The sequence below is a fragment of the Aedes albopictus genome, chromosome 3, assembly GCF_035046485.1.
Source record: "Aedes albopictus strain Foshan chromosome 3, AalbF5, whole genome shotgun sequence".
Classification (NCBI taxonomy): domain Eukaryota; kingdom Metazoa; phylum Arthropoda; class Insecta; order Diptera; family Culicidae; genus Aedes; species Aedes albopictus.
Window position 1 is genome coordinate 29,308,510 of NC_085138.1, and position 14,302 is coordinate 29,322,811.

The window sequence follows — 14,302 nt, forward strand, 5'->3', positions numbered from 1 at the left end:
AGAATTACTGAATATAAATCGGTAGTTATCGGTAGGCTTAAAAATTACCTAGAAATTGAATTCTCAACAAAGTCAGACATATCGAGTTAAAACAGAATCAACCTCACGAATATTTACATAAGCGTAACTAGGTCATAGCTCTAGGGGGGGCCAAAGCCATGTCGGTATAGGTTTTTTATACTAAAACGATACTTTTCGCCTGAATTGCGTGATTTTTTTTGGAAATGGATTATTCTGGAGGGGGCCAGGCCCCCCCTGGCCACCCCCTATTTACGCCAATGAATATTTAGGCACCTAGATACCCTTAGAGCATGAACTTCCTATAGTGAATTTAAGACCATTGGAAATATTGAACTAACATGATAGTGAGCACCTTGGTCAGCACTAAAATAATGCAGCTTATCATCATTGTATTCTGCCGTATTCTTTCCAAAGATTCTTCCATAGATGACTACCATGGATGAACCCAAAAACTACTACTGGGATTCTCTCAGGTATTTCTGCTGGGTTCCATCCATCCCTCCATCCCTTTGTGATTCCTCCAGAAATTTGTCAAAAGATTCCTCCAGAGATTTTTTTTTCAAGCATTCCTCACAGAATTCCCCGTAGAATTTATCTGGGTATTTCTTAAATAAAGCCTTTCGAGGTTCCTTTAGAAATGGTTGGCAAGCTTACTCCAGGAGTTTCTGTGAAGATTTTTGCATAAACTCATGCATTGACTATAACGATTACTTCAGGAAATCCTCTAGAAATCTCTGCTGGGATACCTTTTAGAATTCCCCCAGAAATTCCCCCTGATTCTTTCAGAAATTCTTCCAGAAATTTATCTATGAAGAAGAGAGATTCTTGAAAATATTCCTTCAGGGATTCCTTTGTAGATTTCAACAGGGATTCTTCTAAAAAATTTATCTAGAGTTTCGTCCAGAGATTCCTCCAGGGATTGCTCCGAGCATTTTACCAGGAATTCTTCTTCTTTTTTGTGACTCTACGTCCCCACTGGAACTTGGCCTGCCTCGCTTCAACTTAGTGTTCTTGAGCACTTCCACAGTTATTAATTGAAGGGTTTTCTTTGCCTGCCATTGAATGAATTTGTATATTGTGAGCAAAGATGGTTATAAGGAAAAAGATGACCGACTCTTATTTTTCCCATACATTCCTCCGGAGACACACTATGCATGCTACACTACCGCCATCTGTTGAGTGAGAAGCGCAAAAAAACATCCTTTATGACTAGATTCAAGATAGAGTGTACCATTTTGACGCAATTAAAACACGCTAAATCCGCGTAGCATAAAATTGCGTCAAGTAAATCTGATTCAACTTTTTTTTGTAAATATTTTGCTTATAAAATATTGTTTAAATGTACCGAAATTATATGACTCGATTCAGTAATTTGAATAATAACTTGAGACGTAGTTGGGAGGAAAAGCTCTCCAAAATTGAATCAAATTATTTTTTTAGCTAAATGCACTAATTTTCGCGTGAATATGCCTAAATTAAATGAACTGCATAGATAATTTCCGAATTTCATTTATTTTTAGAGGCCTTGCACCTCCTCCAACTACGTCACAAGTTGGCGCGTATGTATGCAATTCTTAATGTAGCACACGCTAACCTGAAACTACCCATCGCCCGGGTCGATTCTACCCGGATTTTCATGTTGTTAGCAGTTGTCAAAATCCGGGTAACCCGAAAACCCAGATTTCTTGAATCTGGGTAAAGATCTGGGTAATCGTCACTTTGTCATTTTCCGGCTTGAGAATATGGCAGCGGTTAGGAGAACGCTTGAATTTAAGGATGTTTCCGCGAAAAATATGCGAATAAATGACGGGAAAACAGAGAAATTCTTCCGGGGAACTGTTTTCCTGCATCAGGTAAGTGAACAGAACATGGATATTACGAGCTCTTTATCAAAAATCTAAATTGGAAATAAATTAACAAAATCAAGGCCCTGGAGGAGCTGAGTACCAGTTACCCAGATTTTGCCACCAACATCGATAACCCAGATTTGAGTAAAGGTGCCTTTACTCAGATTAGAGTAACTGCAGTTTTGCTCAATCTGGGTCGCTTTGACACCAATCTGGGTAACTGAGGGTTAGCGTGCATCTTGATTTACACAAAAAGTGATCACATTACTTATGAATTGAAATTACATTATTTGTGCAAACATATTCATGTTGTCGAACGCAAGCTAAACATTGGTTCACCCATCACTGAATCGATTGGTTGAATTAAAAATCTATTAGTGATTACAATAATAACCTTGCGCGTGACTGTGTGAAATGTGTGAAAAAAGTTTAGCGTGACTTTGCCTCTGCGTTTGTTTTAAGATTTTTCCGAAAATTCATTAAGAGTGTATTAGTTGAACGCTGGCTCACCAGAGCGGCGCTATTCGTGTCGCCTGTTAGGAGCGGGAGTCGTTCATCTTTTTCCTTCTAACCATCTTTGTTGTGAGGCAAATACAATGATATACTATACCCAGGGAGTCGAGAAAAATTTCTCGAGCAGAACGGGAATCGAACCCGCCGTCTCCGGATTGGCAATCCATAGCCTTACCCACTAGGCTAACTGGAGACCCATCAGGAATTACCTCAAGAATTTCTCCTTATAGTCCTCCGATAATTCCAGGATTCCTCCAGATATACCTGTTGGTATTGCCCCAGGAATTTCTGTGTGGATTTTTCTTATAGAATTTCGCCAGAAATTCCCCTTCAAAAATTTCTGCTTATAATTATTTCTCCTGTGACTTTTTCGAAAAAAAATTCCAGGAATTTCTCCAGAGGTTTTATTTAGGAATTCCTCCAAAAAAATCCTTTTATGATTCATCTAGTAGTATCTGCTGAGATTCCTAAAACAATTTCTGCTCCTGAAATGCCTCCAAGGATTTAGGAAAGTTTACTGTTTACACATATTTAGTATTACGACAATAGTTTTGTTAACACAATGACGATTTGTTTAGATTTGTTATTATTTTAGTACTAGTGGATTTTTCAAATGATGTTTTGGTGTAGTGTGAAAAAATCTAATATTAATCTTCTTCATATATGCTTGGAATAACTGTGAACAACTGCCAAGTTAGTGTACTGGAAGAATTTTTGATGGTTTGCTTTGAGAATTTTCTAGTAATTTCCCAACAAATATCAAAATAGATTCCCGCAGACGTGTTTTTTTAAATAAATGTAATATCTTTAGAACTTTTCCAGGAAATACATTTAAAATATATTGTAAGAACTCATAAAGCAATTTCTAGATAGATATATCAAAAAATTAAGGGTAAATCTCGAGTTTCTCAAACGATGCCATTGATTGTACTCCAAAAAATTACTAAGAAATGTCATTGAGAATTAGACGATCTTCTCTAAAGCTGGTTCAGGAATGATGTCAAAAGTTTTATTTTACCTGCTGCTTCTATCAGAAGAATTAAATTTATCTCCAAATTTCAAAATATTAGTTATAATCAGAAAATTTATTAGAATTCTAGATTTTTTTATTTATGATTTTAAAATGCCATGCCTTCTGCCAAGGGAACGTTCAAAAATTACGTCCAACATTTGGGGGAGGGGGGGGGTCTAGAAAAGTGTGACAGTACGTGTATTGGGTATAGGGAAATTGCGTGACAGAGGGGGGAGGGGGGGTCTAAAAATCCCGAAAAACGATGGACGTAATTTTTGAATCTTCCCCAAGGTGCTTTGAATACTGGTGTTCTACTGAACTTTCATTGAATACTTTTTTGCGGAATGATTAATATCAGAATTTTAACCCGTAAACGCCCAAGTTGTCTCACAATTTAAATCTTTAAATAAATTTGTTATCAAAGGTCAAGTTCCAATAAAATGAACATGATCTAACGAAAAAAATGAAAGTCTATGGTGTAGTTCCAAAAAAATTCTTCATTGTAGGTCTTCAATATCTGATAATTTTCTCGAGCTCTATTTCAGAGAGAGAGATGATAACCACTCAAAAAGAATAGAAAAAGAACTTTTAAATTAGGGGCTGTCCATAAACCACGTGGTCATTTTTGATTGAGTAATTGAGTTTTTCCTTTAGTATCCCACAAACTTTCTTTACGTACTCATCATACGTAAAATTTTCAGAAATGTTGCATGTTTTTTAAAGAAAATCGTGTTAAATACTGTTCCTTTTAATTTGTATCCTTTGACAGATACGTATTTCGACCTCAACTATAAGGACGTCTTCAGTGTCTCGTACTTACAGGTATTCCACTAACACGCCCAAGTTCATCATCATTCCATGCTTTGATATAAAATTTCAACAAGATATACTCTACACGGCCTCTCCACTTATGTTTGCACTACTCCATGATTTTTTTATTCGTGAACAATATGTGGGTTTAATGGTGCTAGTCTGGACACTATCAATGTTACAACCACCCAAAAATTCAATTTTATTCGGTCTACCAATTGCAACTTAGAATTACGTACAAAAGTCTAACGCTGGGAGAAGAACATTCCCGGTGAAAATCCCTGAAGGTATCCCGAGAGGATTTACTGAAGGAATTCTGAGAGGCATATCTGGTAGAATTCTGAGGGAATCTCAGCTGAAAGCTTGATAGGAATCCCTGAAATAATCACAGGAGAAATCCCGGGAGGAATTGCTATATAAATTCCGAGCAAGGATCCCGGCTCGTAGCAAGAATTCCATTAGGATTCTCTGAATATGTTTCGCCAGAACACTTTGAAAGTATACTAAAATGAATCTGTAAAGTAATTCCACGAAAGAACGGTGCTTAAAATTTCTGAAAGAATCCTTTCAGGATTTTGTAAAGCAAATCTGGCAGAGAACTCCGAAGTTTTTTGTGAAGGAATCCTGTAAAGAATATCTGATGGAATTCTTAGAGAGATGATCATGATTTCTGATGACTTCTGGTCCTGCCGGTCAGAAGCTGAGCAGGTATTCCTGTAAGAACCATAGAAGATGTCTCTATGATCTAGGATTGTCTGAAAAAAAAATCTCGGAAGAAATCCATATTTTTTCATATTTTTCTTTCGGGAGGAATCCCTTAAAAAGTCACAGCAGGAATCCGGGAAGGAATCTCTGAAAGAATTCCAGCACAAATTCAGAAGGAATGCAGAAAAGAATAACTAATAGAATCACAGCAATCTTGGAGGCAATATCTGAAGGAATCCTTGGAATAAACCTGCACAGAAAGAAATCATGAAAATTAAGCAGTACGTAAATTAAGCATCGACTGAAAATTATAGCAGAAGCTACCAAATTACAGCCATTTACCGAGAGATGATACTGTCCGCTCAGTAATCAGCCAATCATGCGTACTGTTTACATTTTTTGAGACATATTCGCTTGAAATTTACATGCAGTAACGTAAACGAGGACCAGCTACGCTCAGTCGTCTGCCTTGCTGCGCAGGACTGCTCTCTCGCTCTCTGTGGCCGAAGCGGTACAACAGTTTGTTCCTTTATGGGAAACATGTTTATCTTTGATTGCCTTCTCTTCAGCTTGGTGAGACAGCCTAGAGGGGTTAGGCGTGAACTCTCACTCGGAAGATCTGAGTTCGATTCTCGTATGAAGATTTTTTTTAAGTTTCTCTGAAAAGTCGGGGCTTAATTAACACTTTTCTCTCAGCAATCAGCAGTGTAATTTTAAGATCACACATAAATTTCTATCGAACACGATGGAGGTCAATTTGTTACATTCAGTTCGTCATAAATTTACAGATTTTGTTCGTACTGTGTGGGAAGATTCTCGAAAGGAACACCTGAAGAAATCCTGGAAAGAATTCCTGAAGGTATCTCGAAAAAAAACCTCTGCTCATCTAATCTCATCTCAATTCTTCACCCCACTCTCTAGTCTCTACCTTACTATCTTCTTTGCCCTCTATTCCAACCCTCTATCATAACCTTCAACCCTACTATCTGCCATACCCTCTACCCTATACTCTACCATAACCACTGCATTATCCTTTACCGTACCCTCTAGTCTATATTGTGTTTAATCGTACCGTCTACCCTACTCTTTACCCTAACCTTTTCGCACTCTCAACCCAACTCTCTATCCTACCCACTTCCCTACCGTCTACCCTATTCTCTACCCTAACCTTCTACTCCACTCCCTCTCATTGGCGAATCTAGCTTTTTCTTTTTTCTTGCTCACTCTCCTAAACAAGCATGAGAAAGAAAAGGATGGAAAGGGGTGCCGCGGCACCCCATTGCATCCCGCTCTTTCTCGTGTTTGTTCAGGAGAGTGAGCAAGAAAAAAGAAAAAGCTAGATTCGCCAATGCTCTCTCTACTGTATCCTTCACCCAAACCCTCTACCAGACCGCCTTCTCCACCGTTTACCCTACCCACTACCCTACCATACTCATCAATCCTGATCGCTAGATACCCATATTGCATGGTATCATAGCTCAAACTACCATTCCATGGTTGCCATCTTGGATTTAAAAATAGGGTCAAATATCGATTTTTGACTTCTACTCATGAAGCCCGATCGATAGATACCTTGGATACCTTGGATATGGTCAGCCATCTTGGATTTCAAAATGGCGTCGGATATTCATTTTTGAGTTCTACCAATGAAGCCCGATCGATAGATATCCATATTGCATGGCATCATTGCTCAAACTCTCATTCCGTGGCCGCCATCTTGAATATGGTCCGCCATCTTGCATTTAAAATTATGTTAAATATCGATTTTTAACTTCTACTTATCAAGCCCGATCGATAGATACCCATATTGCATGGTATCATAGCTCAATCTACCATTCCGTGGCCGCCATCTTGGATATGGTCCGCCATCTTGTATTTCAAAATCCCGTCGGATATTCATTTTTGAGTTCTACTAATGAAGCCCGATCGATAGATACCCATATTGCATAGTATCATAGCTCAAACTCTCATTCCGTGGCCGCCATAATCCAGGTCCGCCATCTTGGATTTCTAAATAACGTTAAATATCGATTTTTGACTTCTACTCATCAAGCCCGATCGATTGATACCCATATTGCATGGTATTACATATCAAACTACCATTCCATGGTCGCCATCTTGGATATGGTCCGCCATATTGGATTTCAAAATGACGTCGGTTATTCATTTTTGAGTTCTACTTATGGAGCTCGAACGATAAATACACATATTGCATAGTATCCGAAGCAGCATTGCCGTTAAAAAGCATATATTCTGGAGTTTTGACCGCCATCTTGGAACCTAAGCCGCCATCTTAAATTCCAATAACCCTATTACTACATCCACATCCTAGGGAATGTGTATGCCAAATTTGATTGAAATTTCTTGACGCACTCCAGAGTTATGCCGGTACATTGATACATATATAAATACGTACATACATATCAACATACAAATAGACAAACATACAAACATATAAACATACAAGCATATAAAAATACAAGCATACATACATTGACTTTTGTATGTATTGATAAACAACCCTGCCGAAGAAATGAACTATAAATCATTAATTATTGTCAAGATTCCAGGGAAATAAATTATTTTCGCGCTCATAGATCGTCACAATATGTAATCTTTGCAGTATCGTTTACGCCACCTAGTGAACCAGTCACAAACTATATTGTCCACTATGAGCAAGGTATGGGTGTGGAGAGCATCTTCTCTGAAGAAAGTATTCTAAAATTTTGCATAATTCTGGAGATATTCACAACAAAAGGACTGTCCTATTTATAGGACGCTGGGCGTTTGGGGCATCTGTCCTATAAATAGGACGCTGGGCGGATATGGGTTAATGAGCATTCTGTAAAAGTAGCGCCTCACATTGCATCCAGATTTTTTTTAATTAACTTAAAATATTCACCAGAACATCATAAAATGCTACAGCAATAATTGAAAATGTCAGGACTCCATGGCAAGAGTCTTCTTTAACAGTTGAAACTTTATAATTTGTTATTTAGGGGAACTTACGTATTCTCGGCATTTTTGTTCTTTTCGTCATGGGGGGGTTTTTGAAACCTATAGGTCTCAGAGTTGGCCTCAAATCCTTTCCAACCAAGCTGAGTTATATGCCTAAATTTCAGGCAGTTCGGCTCACAAAACCCCCCATGACGAAGAGAACAAACCTGCCGAGAATACCCATCGTCACCCTAGTATGTGTTCTTATAATTCCAACAAATCTGCATTAACATCTCTAAAGGGTCTAACTCGTTTAGTAAACAAACGTTGTTTCTGTCGCTGTAGGGTCTCGATCCACCCACGCATGTCGACACCCTTAACAGATACAGAAAGAGCGAAGTTAGATCTTTCTGATAACGGTACCCAGATGCGTGGGTGGATCGAGACCCTACGACGACAGAAACCACCAAACTCTTTAAAAAGGATGCGTTGCTTGTCGTAGTTTACGCAGCATTGCGAAGGAATCCTTCTAGGTATTTTCTGAGGAATAACTCGAGAAATTCATGGAGCTATGCTCATGTAGCATTTTTGGGAGAATATCTAGATCATTGCCAGGATAAATTTCTGAGGAGTCTCTAGAGAAATCCATGTAGGGATACCTGAGAAATTCCCTTATCAATCCCTGGAGGCGTATCAGGAGAATTCCAAAATGAATTTCTGGAAGAGATCCGTAAGGAAGTTTAGGAGAAATCCCTAGAGAAAAACTCGGGAGAAATTCCTTGAAGAAATCACAGGAAGAGTTATAGCAGGATTTGTTTAAGTGGAATTTTTGGCGGAATTCTAGAGAGAAAGGCCCAGCAGGAACACTTGGGGGAATCCCAGGTATGCTTAAAAAAACAAGGGAAAACCTGGATGATTTCTCTGAAGAATGCTTGGAGCAATCCATGGAAAAATCTTTTGACGAAGTTCTAGATACATTTCCAGAGGAATCCCTGTTGAAACCTATAAACGAATCTCTGCATGAATCTCTGGAGCAATCCTTCGATGAGTTCCTGGAAGTAATCCTGAAGGAGTCACAGGAGGAAATTTTGGAGGAATTCTAAAAGGGATCCCTGCAGGAGTAATCACAACAGTAAATGCGATAGAAAGCCCATTAGGAAGTAACGTTGATATTTTTACAGAAATTTCGGGCGAAAATTGGCAAGCTCTTTTAATTTTAAGGTTGTTGAATCTGATTTCAAAGATCTTTCTTTGGTTCCAAAATTTAGAATTTTATTACATATGAAGATATTTTAATTTTGTTAATTATCAGGGTGAAATACGGGTAGTTTTCGGTAGGAAGTTTGAAAAATCGGTAGTTTCAGGGCTTACGTCTGTGAATCGGTAGGACTACCGAGAAATCGGTAGGTCTGGCCACCCTGACCCGACACCAGTGGCGAGGTCATCCAGTACTATCTTCTGGATCGCATTTTCGTCACGGTGCCTCAGTACTCGATGCCAACATTGGCGAAGCTAAGATTTTTTTTTGTGGAGGGTGGTCTGCCTTACGATGGCTTGAGATGACTTTTAAGCGGCATGGGCGACCGATATGCGAATATGCAAATCGGCATTACAGTTTTGAGGAATCAAAACGACTGTTTTAGATTTATAGTTCCTAGTTTTGTAAACTCAATGAGTATGAACAATTTCTTCAGGAATTTTTCCATAGCTTGCTGCAGTGGTTCCATCATGGATACCTCTAGGAAATCCTTTAAGAATTCATCTAAGGATTCCACCAGACATTTCTTCGGGGATTTGTCTGGGATTATTTTTTGAGTTTCCTCCAGTGATTGTTCCTGTGTTTTTTTTCGAGGTTTTCTTCACGAATTTTTTCAGATCTCTTTGAAAGTATTTGTGAAGGTATTCCTTCAGAAATTTCTTCAGGGATTTCTTCATATATTCCTTCCAGAATTCCGCTAGAGATTGCTCCAATAATTCCATCTGGATTTAATCGAAGTATTTCTGCAGGAATGTCTTCCAGGAATTGTCTTAAAAATTTATACAAAAAATCCTTTAGTCCATTCAAGTATTCCTTCAATAATTCGTCCAGAAATTACTGCAGTCATGGATTTCTTTAGATTTTTTTATCAAGGGATCCCTACAGAAATTTGCTAAGAAAGCTCTCCTGAGACTCGCTAAGGAATTCCTCATGGAATTTCTTCAGAAGTTCCTCCAAGAATTTCTCCAGTTTCTTCTCCAATAATTTTCCCGGGTATACCTTCTGTGTTTATTTCAACTTCACGGGTTATTTTAAAAATGCCTCCAAAAACTTTTCTTGGGATCCCTTCAGGAATTCCTTCTAAAATTATTTCTGAAATTCCTCCAGAAAATAATCCAAGACTTCCTCCAGGAACTGTTTGGAGATACCCTTAGGAATTTCCCTTAAGATTGCTTCCGAAATTCCTCTTGGGGTTTCTTCAGGAAATCCTCCTTGTATTCCTTCAGGAAATGCTGCAGAGATTCCTCCAAGAGCTCCTCAACGTGTTCTTTCTAGGAATTGCTCAGGAATATCAGATTTGAGATTTCCTCCGGAATTTCTGCGATTTCTTGGATTTCTTCAGGAATTCTTCCTGGGATTGCTCCAGGAATTCCTCAAGGGATTCCTCCAGAAATTTCTCTGGGAATTCTTCCAGGATTTTTCTGGGAATTCGTGCAGGGATTTCCATAAAAATTCATACAGGGATTCGTCCAAAAAATCCTCTAGAAGTTCCTTTAGGAGTATCTCCAGTTTTCAATTAGAGTTACCTCAAGGAACTCCTTTAGAGAATTCTTCAATAATTACAGTTAAGAATTCTTCAGCAATCCTCTAGTTATTCCTTCGAAAATTCTTCCAGGGATTTCTCCAAAAATCCTCTATTGGTTTCTCCAGGAATTCCTCTAGATATTTTTTCGGAAATTCCTCCAACAGTTTCTCCAGGGATTCCGTCAGGAATTTATCCAGAAGCTTCTCCAGGATTTCCTCCAGAGATTCCTCTAGGAATTGTTTAAGGGATTTCTCCAGGAGTTCCTCCAAGGATTTCTCCAGGGATTCGTCTTGAAAATTTCGCAATGGAATTCCTGAAAATCCTCATGGAATTTATGCAGAAATTCCTCCAGGAATATCTCCAGGAATTTTTCCAGGGGTTCCCCCAGACAGTCCTTCAGGAATTCCTCAAAAGAATTCTCTAGAGATTGTTCAAAGAATTACTCTAGGAATTTCTTTAGGAATACCTCGAGGCATTGCTTCAAGAGCTTTTTTTTTTTCAAGGATTTCTATAGGGATTCTCCCAGGAATTCCTCCAGGATCTCATTCAGCGACTCCTCCAGGAATACCTTTATTAACTTTAGGAATTTATCCAGGAACTCCTTCAGAATTAACTACGGCAATTTCTCCAGGAATATCTCCATGAAGTCCTCTCGGAATTAATCCAGGAATTATTTCAGGAATTCCTCCAGGCATTTCTCCAGAAGTTCTTCCTGGCATTCAGCTAGGGTTTCATCTAGGCATTTCTCCAGAGACTCCTCCAGGATTTCCACCAATAATTCCTTCAGGAATTACCCCAGGTATTTCTCCAAGAATTAATCCAGCATTTTTTTTTTCAGAGATTCCTTCGGGGATCTTGCAGAGATTCCTGCAGCAATAATTTCAGGAGTTCCACCAGGAATTTCTCCTCCTGAGATTCCTCCTAGAATTCCTCCTGAAACTCCTCTAGGAATTTTTCAAAGAATTTCTTCAGAAATTCCTGTAGGTATTCCTCCAGGAATTTCTTCAGGAATTTCTTCAAGAATTTCTCTAGAATTTTCTCTAAGGATTGCTCCAAGAATTTTTCGAAAGGTTTCTTCGAAAATTTCTCCAGGGATTTCTTCAGGATTTCTTCGAGGGTTTGCTCCTGGAATTCATCCAGGAATTTCTCTTGGAACTCTTCCAGGGATTCGTCCAGGGTTTCCTCAAGGTATTCCTGCAGGAATTTCTCCAGGATTTACTTTAGGAATTCCTCCACGGATTCATCCAGGAATTCCTCTAGGAATTTTTCGAAGAATACATCTAGGGATTGCTTCCAGAGGTCCCTCCCAGAATTACTTTAGAGATTCCATCAGAAATTCGTCTAAGAATTAATCTAGGGATTGTGGAGCGGACCTGGTGTGATGGTTCGAACACTTGACTATCACGCCGAGGACCTGGGATCGAATCCCACTCCCGACAAACTCGCAAAATGTGAGTTCTTCCTTCGGAAGGGAAGTAAAGCGTGAGTCCCGAGATGAACTAAACCAGGGCTAAAAATCTCGTTAATACAGATAAAAAAAATCTAGCGATTGCTCTAGGCATTAGTCCCGGAATTTCTCCAGGGGTGCGAAATCCTCAACGAAATCCTCTAGTTATTCCTTCGAAAATTCTTCCAGGGATTTCTCCAAAAATCCTCTATTGATTTTTCCAAGAATTCCTCCTGGTATACTTTCGGAAATTCCTCCAACAATTTCTTCAGGGATTCCGCCAGGAATTTATCCAGAAGTTTCTCCAGGATTTCCTCCAGAGATTCCTCTAGGAATTGTTTAAGGGATTTCTCTAGCAGTTCCTCCAGTGATTTCTCCAAGAACTCCTCTAGGGATTTCTCCAGGAGTTCTTCCAGAAAAATCTCCAAGGATTCCTCTAGAAACTTGTCTACGAATTCCTCCCAGAACGCCCCAAGAGATTTTTCCAGGGATTTCTCCCATAATTGCTCTAAGGATTCCTCCACCATCTTGAACAGCTCTGAAGTTTCGACCAATATTCTCCAAAACGATCCGACAGAATTATTCAAGGTTTTCTCCAACGATCCAAATCCACATTACAGTTTCAATAAAGGCCCATAACCGCCACTATAACCAAACAAGAACCATCGATCTGGCTCAGGCTCCTGAAAACTAGATGCGTTCATACTTTATGGTATATTTGGTGCGGGGGTAAATCTGTTTTAACCGTAATTTCTTCACTGCTGCTTAACTGTCCCATATGAATAGGAAACCCAGCAAACATGTGTTGTGTTACCGTTAAAATTTTGACTTGAAGTCGATGAACAAGTGATGCGTTAGGACCTGGTATTCATGGCATTTCTAAAGGGTTTGCCGTACGAAGATGAACTGGTCCGCTGTCGATCGGCCGTCGATGAAACCGGCCTAATAACGTATTACGAACTCATTCGTTTTAAGTAACAGACGTTGGAAAATGGTCTGTGGGATAGCATTTTGTAGGCTACATTCAGAAGGGTGATGACTCGGAAATTCTCTCTTTGTAATGCTCTCCTTTCTTGTAAATGAGGCAGATTATCGCTTCCTTACGCTTCTCTGTTAGCTGCCATTTCCCAGATCATGACTATCAACCGATGCATACAGGTGGTCAACATGAGTTCAGCTGCGATACTATCCTAACCAGGATCCCTCAGGATCATTTCCGTCCTCTACTGCATTGGCGTAGTCGCCCATCCGTTGTCGCGGTCTCCCGAGCCTACGTTCTTCACGCCATTCAGGTGCTCGTCGAAGTGCTGCTTCCACCTCTCGATCACCTCACGTCCGTCTGTCAAGAGGCCTCCGTCCTTATCCCTGCATATTTCAGCTCGCGGCACGAAACCATTGCGGGATGCGTTGAGCTTCTCGTAGAACTTCTGTGTTTCATGAGAACGGCACAGCAGTTCTATTTCTTCGAAATCTGCCCCTTCCAGGCGGCGCTTTGCCCCCCCCCCTATAAAGGCGGGTCTGCTGTTTCCGCTTCTGTTTGTAGCGTTCCTCGTTCTGCCGGGTTTCTGCTGCAGCATTACCGCCCGTGCTGCGTTCTTATCCTCCAAAATCGCTATGCACATCTCGTCGAATAATTTGTTTCGTGGCGATCGCCGGTACCGTTCATTGTTGATGATGAAGAGTTTTAGGCGCAGTTTGATCATCACCAGGTAGTGATCAGAGTCGATGTTAGCGACAAAATAGGCCCTGACTTCGATAATGTCGGAAGAGTTGTTGTCCATCAATCAGAACGCGATTGATTTGCGATTCCGTCTGCTGTGGTGATCTCCAGGTGTAACGATAAGGGAAGCTATGTTGTATAAAGGTGTTACGAAGTACACCACTTGGTAATATCCGTCGCCAACGTCCAACGCCTGCCACCACCAGAAGAGTTTACTTTCAGTTAGGTAGATACTGAATAGAACAAAGTCATATGAAATCGTGTGCTCAGTACAGTGCGACTACACAGCCAGTGACAGAACCAGCTGCATGAATCAGGAAAATGTACAGAGGATAGCACACAAATATTTCCGTATAAATTTATGCAGACGCAAACACACAGATGCCAAAGCCGATTGTCGTCGCCCATATGCCTACTGACTGACTATGGCCGGTGCTGCTGGATTATTCCCGTTTTATTTTATTTTAATGAGTATTTTATGTATGTGGACTGTAGAGTTTGCTGAAC

The 14,302-nt window shown here is 39.8% G+C and overlaps 2 protein-coding genes across 5 annotated transcripts in view; both read left to right on the forward strand.

Annotated features, from left to right (window-relative positions):
- Positions 1-14,302, forward strand: part of LOC109419125 (uncharacterized) — a 319,242-nt gene that overhangs the window by 85,760 nt on the left and 219,180 nt on the right. The window lies entirely within an intron of this gene.
- Positions 1-14,302, forward strand: part of LOC109426187 (uncharacterized) — a 252,441-nt gene that overhangs the window by 44,003 nt on the left and 194,136 nt on the right. The gene's annotated exons all lie outside the window — the stretch shown is intronic.